The sequence below is a fragment of the Haemorhous mexicanus genome, chromosome 3 (assembly GCF_027477595.1).
Source record: "Haemorhous mexicanus isolate bHaeMex1 chromosome 3, bHaeMex1.pri, whole genome shotgun sequence".
NCBI lineage: Eukaryota > Metazoa > Chordata > Aves > Passeriformes > Fringillidae > Haemorhous > Haemorhous mexicanus.
Genome location: NC_082343.1, coordinates 93605175 through 93619667, shown reverse-complemented (window position 1 = coordinate 93619667; position 14493 = coordinate 93605175). Strand labels below are relative to the sequence as shown.

The 14493-nt window shown below is 40.8% G+C and overlaps 1 protein-coding gene across 3 annotated transcripts in view; it reads right to left on the bottom strand.

Moving 5' to 3' along the window:
• The window catches only part of COL21A1 (collagen type XXI alpha 1 chain), an 89654-nt gene extending 76885 nt beyond the window's left edge, over positions 1–12769 (bottom strand). For all 3 annotated transcript variants that reach the window (XM_059842708.1, XM_059842706.1, XM_059842707.1), the window contains exon 1: positions 12672–12769. The gene's annotated coding sequence lies outside the window, so the exon portion shown is untranslated. The remainder of the gene's footprint in view (positions 1–12671) is intronic.
• Positions 12770–14493: the final 1724 nt, after the last annotated feature.

The following is a 14493-nucleotide window of genomic DNA, read 5'->3' as shown; positions in this document are numbered from 1 at the left end:
CAGCCTTGAAGGCTGAGATTTGTTTGGTTTTACAGTAACAACAGACACGTTGTTACTGTACGGGGGCATGCAAGTTTGTTCTGCACTTGGAAATTCTTAGAAATCTCAATGTTCAAAACTGCAGAAAATAATTTCTCTGCCATTTTAGGCAGTTCCCTACAAGCTGGCACTGCAAGGATGGGGTGGGGCTGCAAGGCTGCACACTATTCCATCTTGCCAGTTTACTCATGGGAAGAAGGCAAATTCCTTCTTCCCACTCTACATCCATGAAGAAATCTTCCACATATGGGTTAGAGAGTCATCTGGCCCCAAGGCCATGAGACTTGCCACTATACTCAGCAGTGATCCCAAACTGTCATTAGCACTCATCACCCACCCATCTCTTAGGTTCCCACCAGGGAAACAAAATAAATCAGGCACTTTTCTCCCTCTTTTGAGCAACAGTTAAATATTATTTACCTACTACAGACTATTCTGAGAGATTACATATTTTTTTATATGGGTTATATATTATAATCCATACAGAAAATGGTCAACATAGTAATGCTGCTGGGTTGGCAGTTGGACTTGATGTTCTTAAAGGTCTTTTCCAGCCTTAAGAATTTTATTATTGTATTCTGTATCCTTCATGCCATTCCAATTGCAACTTTCATGTTCAAGAGAAAAGTGTAAACAGTTCTTGCTTTTTGCTTCTTTTTGCTATGAGGGTCCTAGAATCTCTTAATAATTCAAGAGTGTCACATTTCTGAATCAGCCAACTTGACCAAAACTAGCCACTGGTGAATTAAATGACCTGTAGAGGTTATGGCAGTATAGGGAGCATTTTTTCTTTCAAAAACACTGATTAGTTTTTATGAAGTAGTTCCTGTATCTCAAAATGTACAAGACACGAGGAACTTACTTTCCATAGAGTCCATTAAGAAGTGGCACCAATGTAGTTTGCAAAAGGATGAACAAATCAACATGGCACACTTACAAGGACCTATGGCAAGTTGCTTACCCAGCATATTGATGGTAACAGACAGGCCTGAACAAAGTATAGGTCATGCTTTCTTGCATAAGCAGGTGTACAACTTGGCTTTCAGAGGAATACCTCAAATTAAAAAAAAAAACAACCCCAAATTTTATATTATCACAAGTTTTAATACAAAGTTTAAAAAAAAGTTACTATTTGTGTCAGAAATCTGACATTTCAGACATATTCCAGAGCTATTCAACTTGAGATGAGCTTTTCTTTTTTAATATCAAATTCATGCTCTTAGAAAAGTGGTCAATTTCAGGTTTGTTTGTTTGTTTGTTTAAAAACATGAATTTATATACAAGAAGGAGCACATCTTGATCATCACTTACAGCATTTCAGAGCAAACACTTGTAGTGTTTCTAGGGTTTATTGTGGCACTTGAAGGATTACACAGTTGGACAAAAGAACTATGCATGCAGTCTTAGTGACCTCATATAAAGAAGCCTTATGGAGATAAATGCATGTGTTAAATGTCAATTTGTATTTCCTACACTAAATAAAAAGCCATGGTTTAACAGCATCACCAGCACAGATTCCTCAGGCCATGCTGTTCTGCAGCCTCCCATTTTGGGAGTGATCCTTTTTAATTATATCCAATTCTCAACTGTCTGCCAACATTCCCAAGAATGTTTTCATCAGAAACACAAAAGATGCTGGAGGTAATAACAGCACATTTTTACATTTTTTGCTCCAGTTAATTTACAAGTACTAGTTACACAGCAGTTAGTTACAAAATGAGGTGCTGCTGGTTCTTGTTGTGGCAAACTCCAAATCTAGAGATTCATCAGTGCCTATATGTATGCTATGGAGAATCAACATAAAGTAACTTGGTTTATATTTTTTCACCATGATGATGAGATTCCTAATATTTTTTTAGAGTGTTACTAGAAAATATCTGTTAGCTTTTAAATTGTGGGATTGACAAACTGTTGAAAATATAGCAAGACTGCAGCATGAACAACTAATACTTATGAAGAAAAATAAAGATTAAAAAGTTATATACCCAACTTATCCAATATATAGCAATAAATAATTTATGTTAGACAACACGCACAAAAAGAAATCAACATGGATCCAGATGAAGAGTTCCTAAACATAGTCCCTTCTTTATGATGTTCTGGGTCTATAAGGTTTGTTATGAAGAAAAAATGTTAGCAGACTTAATTAACATGAATTTTAAAAAAGGTTCAAAAATGCAATAAAGCTTTATTTGTATATTTAGGTCCTCCAGTAAGGTAAGAGGTAAGAACACAGTAAGAACAAGAGGCGTTGAAAACTCTGTACCAGAGGGCAACCTCGTGGTGGTGAAGGTAGACTGGAGCTAGGCACAGCCTCTGCCACAGGTCTTGGCTGTCAGTGCTTCAGTGCATCACTGAGTGACTGCCAGAGAGACAGAGAGACACTTCTCCAGTTCTGCTCAGAGACATCCTGAAGAGGAAAATCCTAAAGAAGCTGTTAAGTGTGCTATTGGCTACAAGCCAATAATGTTACCTTACCTCTGCCAAAGAATATAGAAACAGAATTTAATACTAAGGAAGAGATAGACAAATTTGTTTTTAATAAAGTATGTAATTGTCTACATTCTGTGCTGAAGTATAAAAAATATGTAAACTTTAACACAGACATGTAAAAATAACTATAGCATTTACCTATAAGTTGTAAAACTAACATCTGTGTGTTTAGACAAAACCAAGTATTATACAGAGTGTGACTTCTTCAGCTTAAAATAACTGGATAGATGGCAGTTTCCACTCAAAACAAAAAAAAAGAATAGTGATCTCAATGGATCATAAAATCTGCACCTGGACTGTAATTTGTTGTGTTAAGGCTTAAATAAACAAAGAATTGTCTGTACAACTGGGCCTGAAAACAAAACAGATCAAGAAGTAATCAAAATAAATAAGCATACACGTTACACCATATAACTTGAAACCCTAAATACCAGCTATTCTATTTCCAGTTACAGAATGATATGCAGTGCTCAAACCTCCACTAAACATTGCCTTTCATGTAAAAGAAACAAAAAGAAGTATTCTTTGAAATTCTGTTCCTCCAATTTTGATCATATGCTTACAAAATACAAAACTACTGAAATATTGAATCCTATGAGAATGCTAACCTAATTCTTTCAGGGTAATTTCACAGAAATTATATTTGCCACTGCAAAAATAGTGGTATTTGCAGGTACTTTGAGACCTCACTAATTATGCAAGTGGTATGTGAATTCTAGATAATCCACACAATAGGCTAAATATTTCCATATTGTTATTTACAATCTCAATTTATATAATGATCATCTCCTTAAAAAAATTACTTTTAGAGGAATCTTTGGTACAGTATCAAGAACCAAAGATGGTGTGTGTATAGTATCATATACTGTTTCCTTACTTAAACTATAAGAAATAGATCCCACTCTCACTAAAACAGATTTTCTTGTCTTTGAGCCTTATTTCAAAATGTGTGATTACATTCTTGGTTCTTATTTGGGCCAAATGATTCATGAGCATTCACACAATTTAGCTATAATTTAGCCACAACAACTAGCAACTCTTTTATAAAACATAAGCATTGCTTTCTATTTTAGCTCTTTAAAATCAAATACTCTCATGTATGTTTTAGAATGAACTTGTTGAAGATGAACTCTATATATGTCCATGATAACTGATTCTCAGATAGTATTAAAGGAGAAAAAAGTGCATATACAAATACAGAAAGCCAGTTTCTTTTCAGTCATATTGTTAAACTGCCATGAAAACAAAAATAGATTGAAAATATCAACTAGCGAAAAATGTGTAAGCAACAAAACTAGAAAATTACTTCATGGGAAAGTACGAAAATGTCTGTCACAAAAGGACACAGGAGTACTTCATAACAATTTTTGTAATAATTATTAATGTTTTCCATTGTATCAAAATGTTCTCAACATCTTGACCTATTCATTTTCAGGAAAGAAAGGCTACTTCCTGTTCATTTAACAAAGAAAACAGGTTAATGATTTAAAGTGATTAAATATTTACTTCAGGTGTCAATCATCAGTGCCTGAGTTCTATTGTAGTATTAATGTAGCCGAGTTTTCAGAATGAAGTCACCATGTAACAGAATTTTCATAGCTCTTTGACTTCTGAGCAAGATTTCATTGCTTGCAGTTGCCCAATAAGCATCCTATAAGTAATTCTGCAGGAGCTGGAGACATGTATCACCCAGATCTTTTTAAAAATCACATACAGTGACCATGAAAACAAGTCCAAAACTGCATGTGGTCAAGTGTTGATGAACAGAGAAAACCAGGCCTTCTTCAAAGGACATGCTCTGTATTGGACAGCTCCAGGATGGTTTTGTTGAATGCCTTTTCCTTCCAACTGAGAGGTACCATCAAACCATGAACCACTGATAATTACAGCGAGTACTTAGTAGGTACACTTATGCATGCACAGAGAAGAAATTCTCCTTTGCTAGAAACATCTCTTCTGAGGGCAGATACCTTATTTAAATCCAGATCAGAAAAGAAAACACAAGATAAAATAAATGGAATGTCTTTGCTCTTTAGGAAATAAAAATTAATCTCTATTCTTGGTACTGCTTAGCTTCCTCGAAGACAACTATGTGCTTCTGAAAATTAGGTGCAGCTGTCCTCTCTTTTGAGCTCCTTAATGAAATCCTCTGCGTTCCAGCTTCCCTCCCCTTTTTGGCAAAACTTGTCAATGTTCATTTCAGCTCAGTCATGAGCACGCCATGGCCATGTGGACCCCTTTGCACAGCAAATGGACTTAATCACAGGGGCATACAATTACATTCCTTTCTCCTCATTGAAAATTCACCAGGGAATAACAAACATAAACCTCCATTGTCTAGGACCTTTAAAAAGAATTTGTTCTTATTTCTATTCAGTAAATCTTCCTTCCCTTCCCTAACTCTTATTCTTTTCCATGGTAGTAAAACAGAAAAAAAAACTCCTTTATCATTTTATGTTCTTTGTACTGAAAGGGCATATTTTTCACAGTTAAATATACTGTGAGCATTTAGATACATTTTATCATCAGTGATTTCTCGTGGCTGGTGTCATTCTTCGTAAGACCTGAAGAATTCTCAATTTTACTTTTCAGGGATAGGAAAAAATGCCTCCCAGGTCTCCCAATTGCCATTATTTCCCCATTATCTCTTAACTTCCAGACACAGCTATTCAAAAAGCCATTTAATTTATTTAGTTGGGTTTCTTTGGCTTGCCACTTGATGCTCACTTTCACTGCAAATGACAGCTTCTGGACGATAAAGAGGATTTCTTTTAAGTAGGTGAGAATTTAAATTTCTTTTCAGTGGGAAAGGAAATTAGAGGGGGTTGTCTTTGATAATTCCTGTCCACATATTAATACTTTTTATTATTACATTTCCACACAGAGTTTCACTTCACTTTTGCTATGAAGAGCTCCGCTATGACTCCAAAGTTCTTGGCTGTACTTTTCCACACTGTTCTGTCCCATGAGTTGACAGAGGATGTCATGATATATCTCAAAAGTTCTCTCACTTTCATCCACCCAGTTCTGCTCCCTCTTAATGGAAACTTTTTAAGCAAAATGTGATAGCTAGGCAGATACCATTCCACTTGGGGAAAGAAGGCACACAGCTTCTTTACCAAGACACTGACATTCAGTTCAGCTTATATTTTTCCAGGACTGATCTACTTTACCCTTTATAGTCCTGTGCTATCAAGCCCAAGAATTAAAGAGCTGGAGACTCCCATGTCCACTTTCCATGGGTAATCAAACCTCTGATAAAATGGAAGTCCAGTATTATGTAACTTTCTCCTGGGTTTTTGTCTTGGGCATAAAGTGTAAATTCAGAGCCACTTCCCAAAGAATGCTTTTTTGAAACATTTCCCACAACTGAAAAAGGAATGAATTCACAATACTACCAGTTCTGCATGGTCCAGTTCCAATTCTTCTATCAAACCATGGTTCTGCATAATTCACCCACCCTATAAGCATTGCACAGATGTGTCTGCTCCTCTTCTCCACACAGGACACTGCAGCTATTGCTTAAACTGTTTAATCAGCTGGGAATATTATTCTGTCTTTTCCATGTGCAATGAGGAAAGGGGAAACAGTAGAAAACCAGGGTCAGATCCCAAGTGCAAGTAAGCAGAAACATACTGATCTGGTCAAGAAAAGTTACATCTAAAGAGGTTAAAATGACCTTGCTTAGATCTCTGTCTAATGGAGTCTCTTGGGGACACAGCTCAAGGGTATCCCAGGTGGTTAAAAGACTAAGAAAAAAAAAATACATTTGAGGACACTGAGAGTGGAGTTTTCTAATTACAGCTACAACTTGAACCTTCTCAGCATCCAATATCAGGAAAATAATTACATACTACTTCATACATCTTCCCTCAAATGTATGCATTACACTGACAGTCTAGAAAGCCCATCATGCTTGCTGGCAGTTCCTCTGCTAGTCTGGAACAAGTCTGCACACCTTAGTGAAGCAAGGGTTATACCACGAATTTTAAACTGAGCTCAATAATCTGATATTTTTATAAATTGTACTCTTAATATAACTATGCAAATTTATCTAGAACTCTAGATATATGTTCCTAGAAACTCTTGTGGAACCAGGGAGCTCATAAGGGGGTGGGAGTTGGAATTACCTACTGAGACCAAAAGAAGCACAAGGTACTTTTGACAAGACGTCCCAGGTGTCTAGTAAAGGCTACACCTAGATGTACTCCTGCTGTTATACCTGATGCAGCACTCTTCATTTATGTGTCTTTGAGTCACCTTAACTGGGCTCAGTTTTATATGCTGAAGCAGTTCTGACTAAAAAGAAAACTTTTGGAAATCATTAAGTTTACTTAATGAAGAAAGTACAGATTGTTATAACATATTTTGGAAAATACAAGCTGGCATGCTTTAAAGATTGTTGGCCTAATTTCAAACTAGAGCTCAGAGCTTGTTTTCTTTCTTCCATTTTTTGATGTAGGATAAAAATTAGTTCAGGCAAGTTAGGACATGTTTTGTCATCACAATGGCTCTGAAGGTTTACACAAAAGGGAAAAGAACTTTCAGTTTGGAAAATGCAAATCAATATTGTATATTTGGTAAACTGGATTAAATGCAAAAAAATACAGAGATTTGGGTAGAGTAATCATTCTTTAGAATATACCAAAAAGTTCTGAGCTAATCAAATGGCATTGTTAATGTACACTCCAACCACAGAAGATGGGGCACTCTTCATTCCAACAAGTCAATTTTTCCCCTTCAAAGACAGTTTGGGTAAAGACACTTTTCTAGCCTATTCAACAGATAAATACGTATTTTTAAATATCCTACACGTTCTATCGCACAGCACACTAAGATTAACTTCCTAATCAAAACATTCAAAAACCCAATGATCACTTCTTCATTCAACATCTTTTACACTCACAAACCTGCACTTTTGCAAGCAAGTAGTCCACTTCTGCAGCGGATTTTACCATGCTAAAGAAGATGGGAATGGCAGAGCTACATCCTGAATCACCGATTGGCACCTATTCACACAGTACTCGACCACCATCTCTGAGGACAGAGATTGAGTGTATGTGAGGCACACTTGCTCTACCTCTCTGCCAGACATCCCTTGCATCATGCAGGACTCCAGAAGGAGTAAATCTCTCTCTAGAAGGTTACTGAAGTGCTGTCTTCACCTCTGCACAGGCCCCTCACCTCTCTTCATACCTCCCTTTATCACCTTCCTGACAGCAGGAACAACCGGCCCTGAGATCCCAGCCGTTTTCCCAAAGCCTGGGGAGGATTAGCAGGGGGCAATGAAGAGGGAAAGAAAAAATGTTAGCTTGAGTAAAAATGAATGACTGCAGAGACCATAAAAGGCACCCCACGATGTGGTACAGTAAAAAAGACAATGAGAAGAACTGGTCTGGATGGAAAGTGTGAGGGAATGAAAGAGACCCTGCTGCCACAAATCTCTGCCAAACCTTCCCTGTCCCTGAGCCCTACTCATGCCTCTTTCCCATTGTCAGCTGCCAGAAGACCCCCACCACTAGTTCCACAGCCAAAGGGCCCTTGCAGCCACTTCTCAACCGTTCCTGCCCCAGAGGACCTGTCCCTCCCTGTCTTACCCTCTGTGATCTCCATAACCAGCTCATTTTGCCACATCTGTATTCATTTCTGTCATTACTAAGAAGCCTCCAGCCCCTCTTTGTTATCAGTTCAAACTAGAGCTTTAGAGCAAGCTACCAGAACTAACCACAGGAGAGAGAAAAATCTTGGAATAAGAAAGTCTGAATTATGAAGCAGCCTTAAACTACAAATATACAAGGTGGAAATGTTAATTTCCTACGAGCTAAAACAGTACACTTAACTTGCTTGTTTTGAACAGACAGAAAATTCAAGGAAAAATGCAAATCTCATTGGCATGAATGATAGTTTTATTTTGCACCACATCAAGTTCAAACAAGCTTCCCAGTAATTTTCGCATGTTCTTAGTTATAGAGATTGGGTCTCATTCCAGTGCCTGTGTGTTTTACTTGGAGCAGCTATTAACTTCTCACTATTTAAATCCTGTTTTATTACAGCATGAAGCACACTGATAAAAAGATCAATTATTCAACACTGAAATTATATAAATTACTCAACATTGAAATTATATAAATCACACAAAATTCCAAAAGGTTGACACATATTTACCTTGTACTCTCCACTCATAGTATTATTCAGTATGATCAACATTGCTCATCTCCCTGGTCTCTATCTGCTGTTAATCATGAATAGTGTGCCTGACATCTACCCTCAAAGACTAAATCAATCAGCAGTGCTTTAAAACAATGCCTGCACAGATTAATAGTAACTTGGAAAAGTTTCTTTTGTAAGTCTTTCTGTACCCCAGTACCATAGAAACCAGAGAGAGGAAGAAAGTCCCTCAAGACATTTTTGCTATGCTCCCAAAGGCCTAAGTTTTCTTCTACCACATATTGTGTTTTTCCAGAGCCAGACCAGTTCTAAATGAAGGAACACAGAAGCCTTGCAGGGCTCAGCCTATTTTCATGGGCAAAAAGGGGGGAAGAAATGTCAAGCCTTGATTATTATGGAGTTGTTTTTACTCAACAAAGCAATACGTATTGCCATGGTGTAGCAATCTTCTTGAGAATTGTCTACTTACCCTAAATTTTAATCCAGATGACTAGCATTGGCTACTTACAAGCAGACCTGGCTGGAGGAGCCACCTTGAACCCAAAGATCTCCAGTGGTGCTGGAGGAGGTGCACTGGATTCTCCATGCAGAGAATGCACAGCAGGCAGCAAACCCTGCAGCCCAACACGCTGCAGGCCAGGCGAGCCAAGGAATGCTGCAGAACAACATGGTGCTCAAGCACACACGTCTCTATTGCAAAACACCCGTCCTAGAGGCCCCATGGGTTTGTGTAACTGGCAGAGCTAAACTCTCAGGCAGTCTCTTTGTGACTGTCACCCTGGGACAGATGGCAAAGTCAGCCTTCCAGGCTGTGTAGGCCCACCCTCCCTAAAGCTCAAGATTTTCAGACATTTCCGACACCTGCTACTGTGCTAATGGGTAGATTCACACATTACCAACACAAAACTTGGGTCAGTGAAGCTCTGAAATGAGTCAAGGGCTCATGGCAGCAACAGGCCTTCACCAGTCCATCCCACAACTGGAGCCACCATGTCAGCCCCCCGAGTCGTCACTCCCTGTCCCAGTGACAGCACAGCCCGGCCCAACCTGGCCATAGGCCTCACTGAGCCAGGTCCCAGTGCAGGCCCACGTCCCAGCCTGGCCTCAGCCCATTCCCAGGGAGGGACCAGAAGTGCAGGGCTGGGGCTGCCCTGGCGCCCCCAGAGACTCTGCTCTGTGCTGGGGCAGTGGGACAGGCCAGGCTCATCCCTGCCGCCCCTCCATGGGGAGCCCCCACTGCTATACCCTGGCAAAATTCATCCTTGAGATGATTCAGAGAAACTCTGATGGGGTCCAGAGCAACAAACCAGAAAAAACAAATGAAAGACATTTTATAAGGCACATCTTGGTTACTTCAAGCACTCTAGCCTGCCACACCGCCACGGGTGTGATGGAAAGCAGCTGAGAAGCAAGGAGCAGAAGATGCCTCAGGAACAGCATGTCTTGAGCAGGGTTACTGGGCTCAGCTCTGGTCATGTCAGCTCAAAGAAGAGAAAAAAGGCAGAAACAAAGACATCTTAATAAAACAGATGACTAAGAGAATTGAAAGGGTCTCTTTTTTCATAAAGAGACACTGGAAAGACTGAATCAGCTTTATTCAATGCCTCTCCAAATACTAAGGGCAGAACACAGGACACAAAATAGTAACAAATAATCTAGAAAGACAGGTTAGACCTTGTCTGTTCCCACTCATAAAATAGGAATGTTCAAAAAACTTAAGTGATCCTTTTTTGGACTGGGAAGCTAATTTCTGGAAGCAAAGATTGGGGTAGAATTTGTAATATAAGTAATATTTAAATTCATAAATATAATACAAAGAAGAACACAATAGAAGAATAAATATTGAGCGAAGCAGCAAAAAGTTCTAGGTTATGGAGGTAAGGGAAGAAAACCACCCAGACTCATTTCAGTCACCTATGTCTGTAACTAGTTTGGCTAATACTGCAGGCAAAACTTTGTTAAATGTAGTAGGACAAGCTACAAATGTCAAAGTACATTTGCAAACTGAATTATATTCTGAGTACTTTCCACAATGACAATATAGACATTAATTAAACCATAGTAGTTCTGCCTCATGGACTTTCTGAGACACTGGTAATTACTGAGGACTCAAAGAAACCATGTGATCCGCTTTGCAGAACTGCACTTCAAAATGAAGCTGAAATTTCCTAACATTTACCAAGAAATCAATTTACTGGCTGTGATGGTACCAAACCAAGATGTGATGTTCAAGCAGATCACACACCACTACTCTTAGACTTCAGTGGCAAATGCAGTTTGAGCAGAAGGAAGAACAATCACAAAATCTAGTATAAAAATTAGGCATGTGAGTGAAATATTACAAATGGATCACTGAGCCCTGTTTACCTCACAGAGTTGGCTCTTTGATATGCATGGCCATCATCAAGAGTGTATGACTTCACAGGCTGGTCTGCTAGTTGCATCTGCCACCCCTGGAATCTTTAACGGACCTGGAGAGGTCATTTAGTGTCTTTGACAACAGGAAGGCAGGATCACATTCATCTTAAGGATTTCTGGTGATTGGATGGACATTACATGTTCAATTACGTGTACAATAAGACAGGACTTTTCCTACCAATTTTATCTAATCCTTCCTGCAGCAGCTCAGCAAGCTGGCTCTTGTCATATCTCCACTGCACGTGGAGAAGAGTTAGCTTTCCACCACTCTGCAGAAACTAATTACACAGTTAAAGATTGTTACCACATCTCTCATCAGTTTTTGCTTCTCTAGACTGCAACACTCCAGTTCTTTCACTGTTTTCCCAAAGATTATGTTTCCTAGATCTCTGACCACCTTTGGCTACTCATCTCCTGTTGAACTAGTAAGACTGCTGGAACTTTGGTGTCCAGAATCCCAGATAGTGCTGATACCAGATACAAACCCCAAAATCACAATTACCAAGAGATGCCATCCCACATCTGCTATAATCCTGTGATGCATCCCCAAATAAAATTTTTGATATTGCACATCTTTAACATGTCGTATCCTGTCAAAATCTTCATGCTAAAAAATAAATTTCCAAAGAAATTTATTATTCCTTTATTCCTAAGGAAATTACTTAGCACAATCCTTCAAAGAAATATTTTGTGCTCATCCTTTAGTTCAGTATTACGTATTTGAATAAATATTTGAGTGATATATATATATAATAAGAACAACCACAATCAATACGGTTTGGAGAAAATTTCCAAGTTTACTAACTCTAACAGATCCACAAGGCTTTCTCAGGTGCCTGCAAGCTGGAAGACTTTCAGAATCAACCAGTGGACAGGTTTCCCGGGCTTTTAATCATCGAAAACTATATCCTTTCAGCACAGGAAATACTATGTACATCTAAGCATTACACAACTAAATAGTAATAATCAGAAGTGGCCCACAGAGCAAATTTTTCTTTTCAGGTACAGAAACAAGTATAATTGCAGTTATTATGAACCCGTCTACATTTTAATTCTTATAAAGTTCGTACTCCCATGCCACAACCTATTAAAGCAGTTAACCGGTAACCCGGCACTGGATACAGTGCAAGAACAACGCAGGTTTCTGTATGGCACAGAAGGACATAGCAGGACATAAATTATTTCATCTCGTGCCAATAAACTAAGCGATGGTGTCATGCTAGTCCAATCTGCTGCACGCACCGCAGTCACGTTGCAAAAAAGGAAAAAAAAAAAACAACCCTGCATCAGTGACACAGTCCACTGTCAGCTCCCTGCTAAGAAGGGGGCACAAGTTTCCGCACCTCAGCCCCCCGGCTCCCCGGCGCCCACGGTCGGCTCCTCGTCGGCTGCCGGGCTGAGGAGCGGTGCCCGAGGCCGCCTCGGGGGCTGCACCTGCCCGCGCCCGGCCCGTGTCTGTCCCCGTCCCGGCTGCCCCTGCAGCGAGGGAAGCCCCGCAGGGATGCAGCCCCGGGCAGCCCGCCCGGCCCCCGCGTCCCCGGGACCCCTCTGACCTGCAGGCGGCCGCTCGCCGTCCCTCCGCGGCCGCGGTGCCCCCCAGCCGCCGGCTGCTCCCACTGCTGTGCCGGGCTCTGCCCCGCGCCCGCTCCACCGCGGCAGCCTCGGCCCCGCGGAGCCGCCCCGCCGGCAGCGCCGCCCCCGCCGGCCCCGCGCCCTGGCACGGCCCTGCCTGGCCCGCGGCCAGCTCGAGTGCCGCCCCCGCCGTCCCGCACGGCCCCGGCGCGGACAGGCTTTCCCCGCTCTGCAACAGCATCCCGAGCCCGGGCTGCATCGGGGATCAGCCCGGGCTGCATCGGGGACACGTATCCTCTGATGGATACCAGAGGGACAGGCCAGTGGTTTGAAGTAGTTTGGTGACATACTCCTGCCCATCATTCAGCATTTCTTCTCCAGGTGAAGGGACAGAATGACTTCTGAGTCCTGGCCTCAGAGATCGCTGTGTCCAGGAGACAGACTAGTGGGAACACTGTGTTTATACAATAAGCATATGACTTTCATGAGTAAGGAGGTTTTACTAAAGGCAGGAGCTGGTGTTCCTCACCACCTTCGCAAAAACTTCGAGAATCCCCACACTTGAAAGAGGTGTGCAAGCCTGCCTGGCTCAGTATTTAAGACCTCTGGGGCCATTCCCTGATTATTTATTTAAGGTTGTACCTAGGTGATTGATGTTCCCCATGTCTGGGTTGTACCTAGGTGATTGATGTTCCTGCACATCCATGACAGCTCTTGGAGAAACGTCAGAGCTATGTCAAACAGGCCTTGCCCTTCCGTGACAGAATGCATATGGAGAAAAATATTCAGTAAATAACACAGAAGTGTTAGATTTCATCAGACTGGGTGCCTGGCTAACATGGGTCTGAGGCTGATAGGTGCAAAGGGGAATGCTGTTACCTAGCTCTATGTGAATAAAGAACACCTACATTAGAAACCAGTGTGGCTTATGGATGGCCAGCAGTTGCAAGCAGAGGCTCCTTGCTCTCATACTCAAGGACCTTACCCCCCTCTGCCACTGCCATTTTCAGGGTCTGGGGCCAACTTCTTATCTTGATGCTTTTCCAAGACATTGTGGTTTATTTGTACTGTGGGCCCACCAGTATCCATGATCAATTCATCTATTTTGTGGTAAGAAACCTCATCCACTCTCTTCCCCCAGATGATTCCTGCTTGCCTTATACCCATGCCTGTGTAAAACCTTGTGTTTGCAAAGTTCATTCAGCCAGGAGACAAGTTTGGCTTCAAATGTAGCCCCAATATGCTTTAACAGGAAGCCTCTTTTGAGGATCACTGAAGAGCAGCAGATTTTTGTGAATGAGCAAGACAGGAAGTGTCTGTGTTGCCCATCACACACAAAGTTTAGCCAAACACCTCCACACTTGACAGAAAGGGTTTTCACCTTTCAGTTAAGTGCAAATAAGACAGAAATTTTAAAAATCAACCCTGCTGTTGTCTGCCTTCCCCAACATAGCAAAGGATTAAAAGATGCTTTTCTTTCTAAATTGTATCCCAGAAAGGCACTATTTGGGGACATCTGAAAGGAACATCTTTGATAGTTTCCCATCCTCCCTCTGACCACATGTTTGGGAAACTGAGCAGCTCAGCCATAAACAAATGTATGATGCTGCAGTTTGATTGCTGTCAGTGAATTCATATATGTTTGTATATATATCTGTCTGAAGACACACACATGTGTGTATTTTCTGTATAGGTTTTTTTTTTCCACATTAAAAAAAGAGCCACTAGAAGAAAAATGTTTAAGAAATTCTGCAAACAAAGTGCCATGGAGTAGACAATACCTAAACCTAATACCAACTTTAG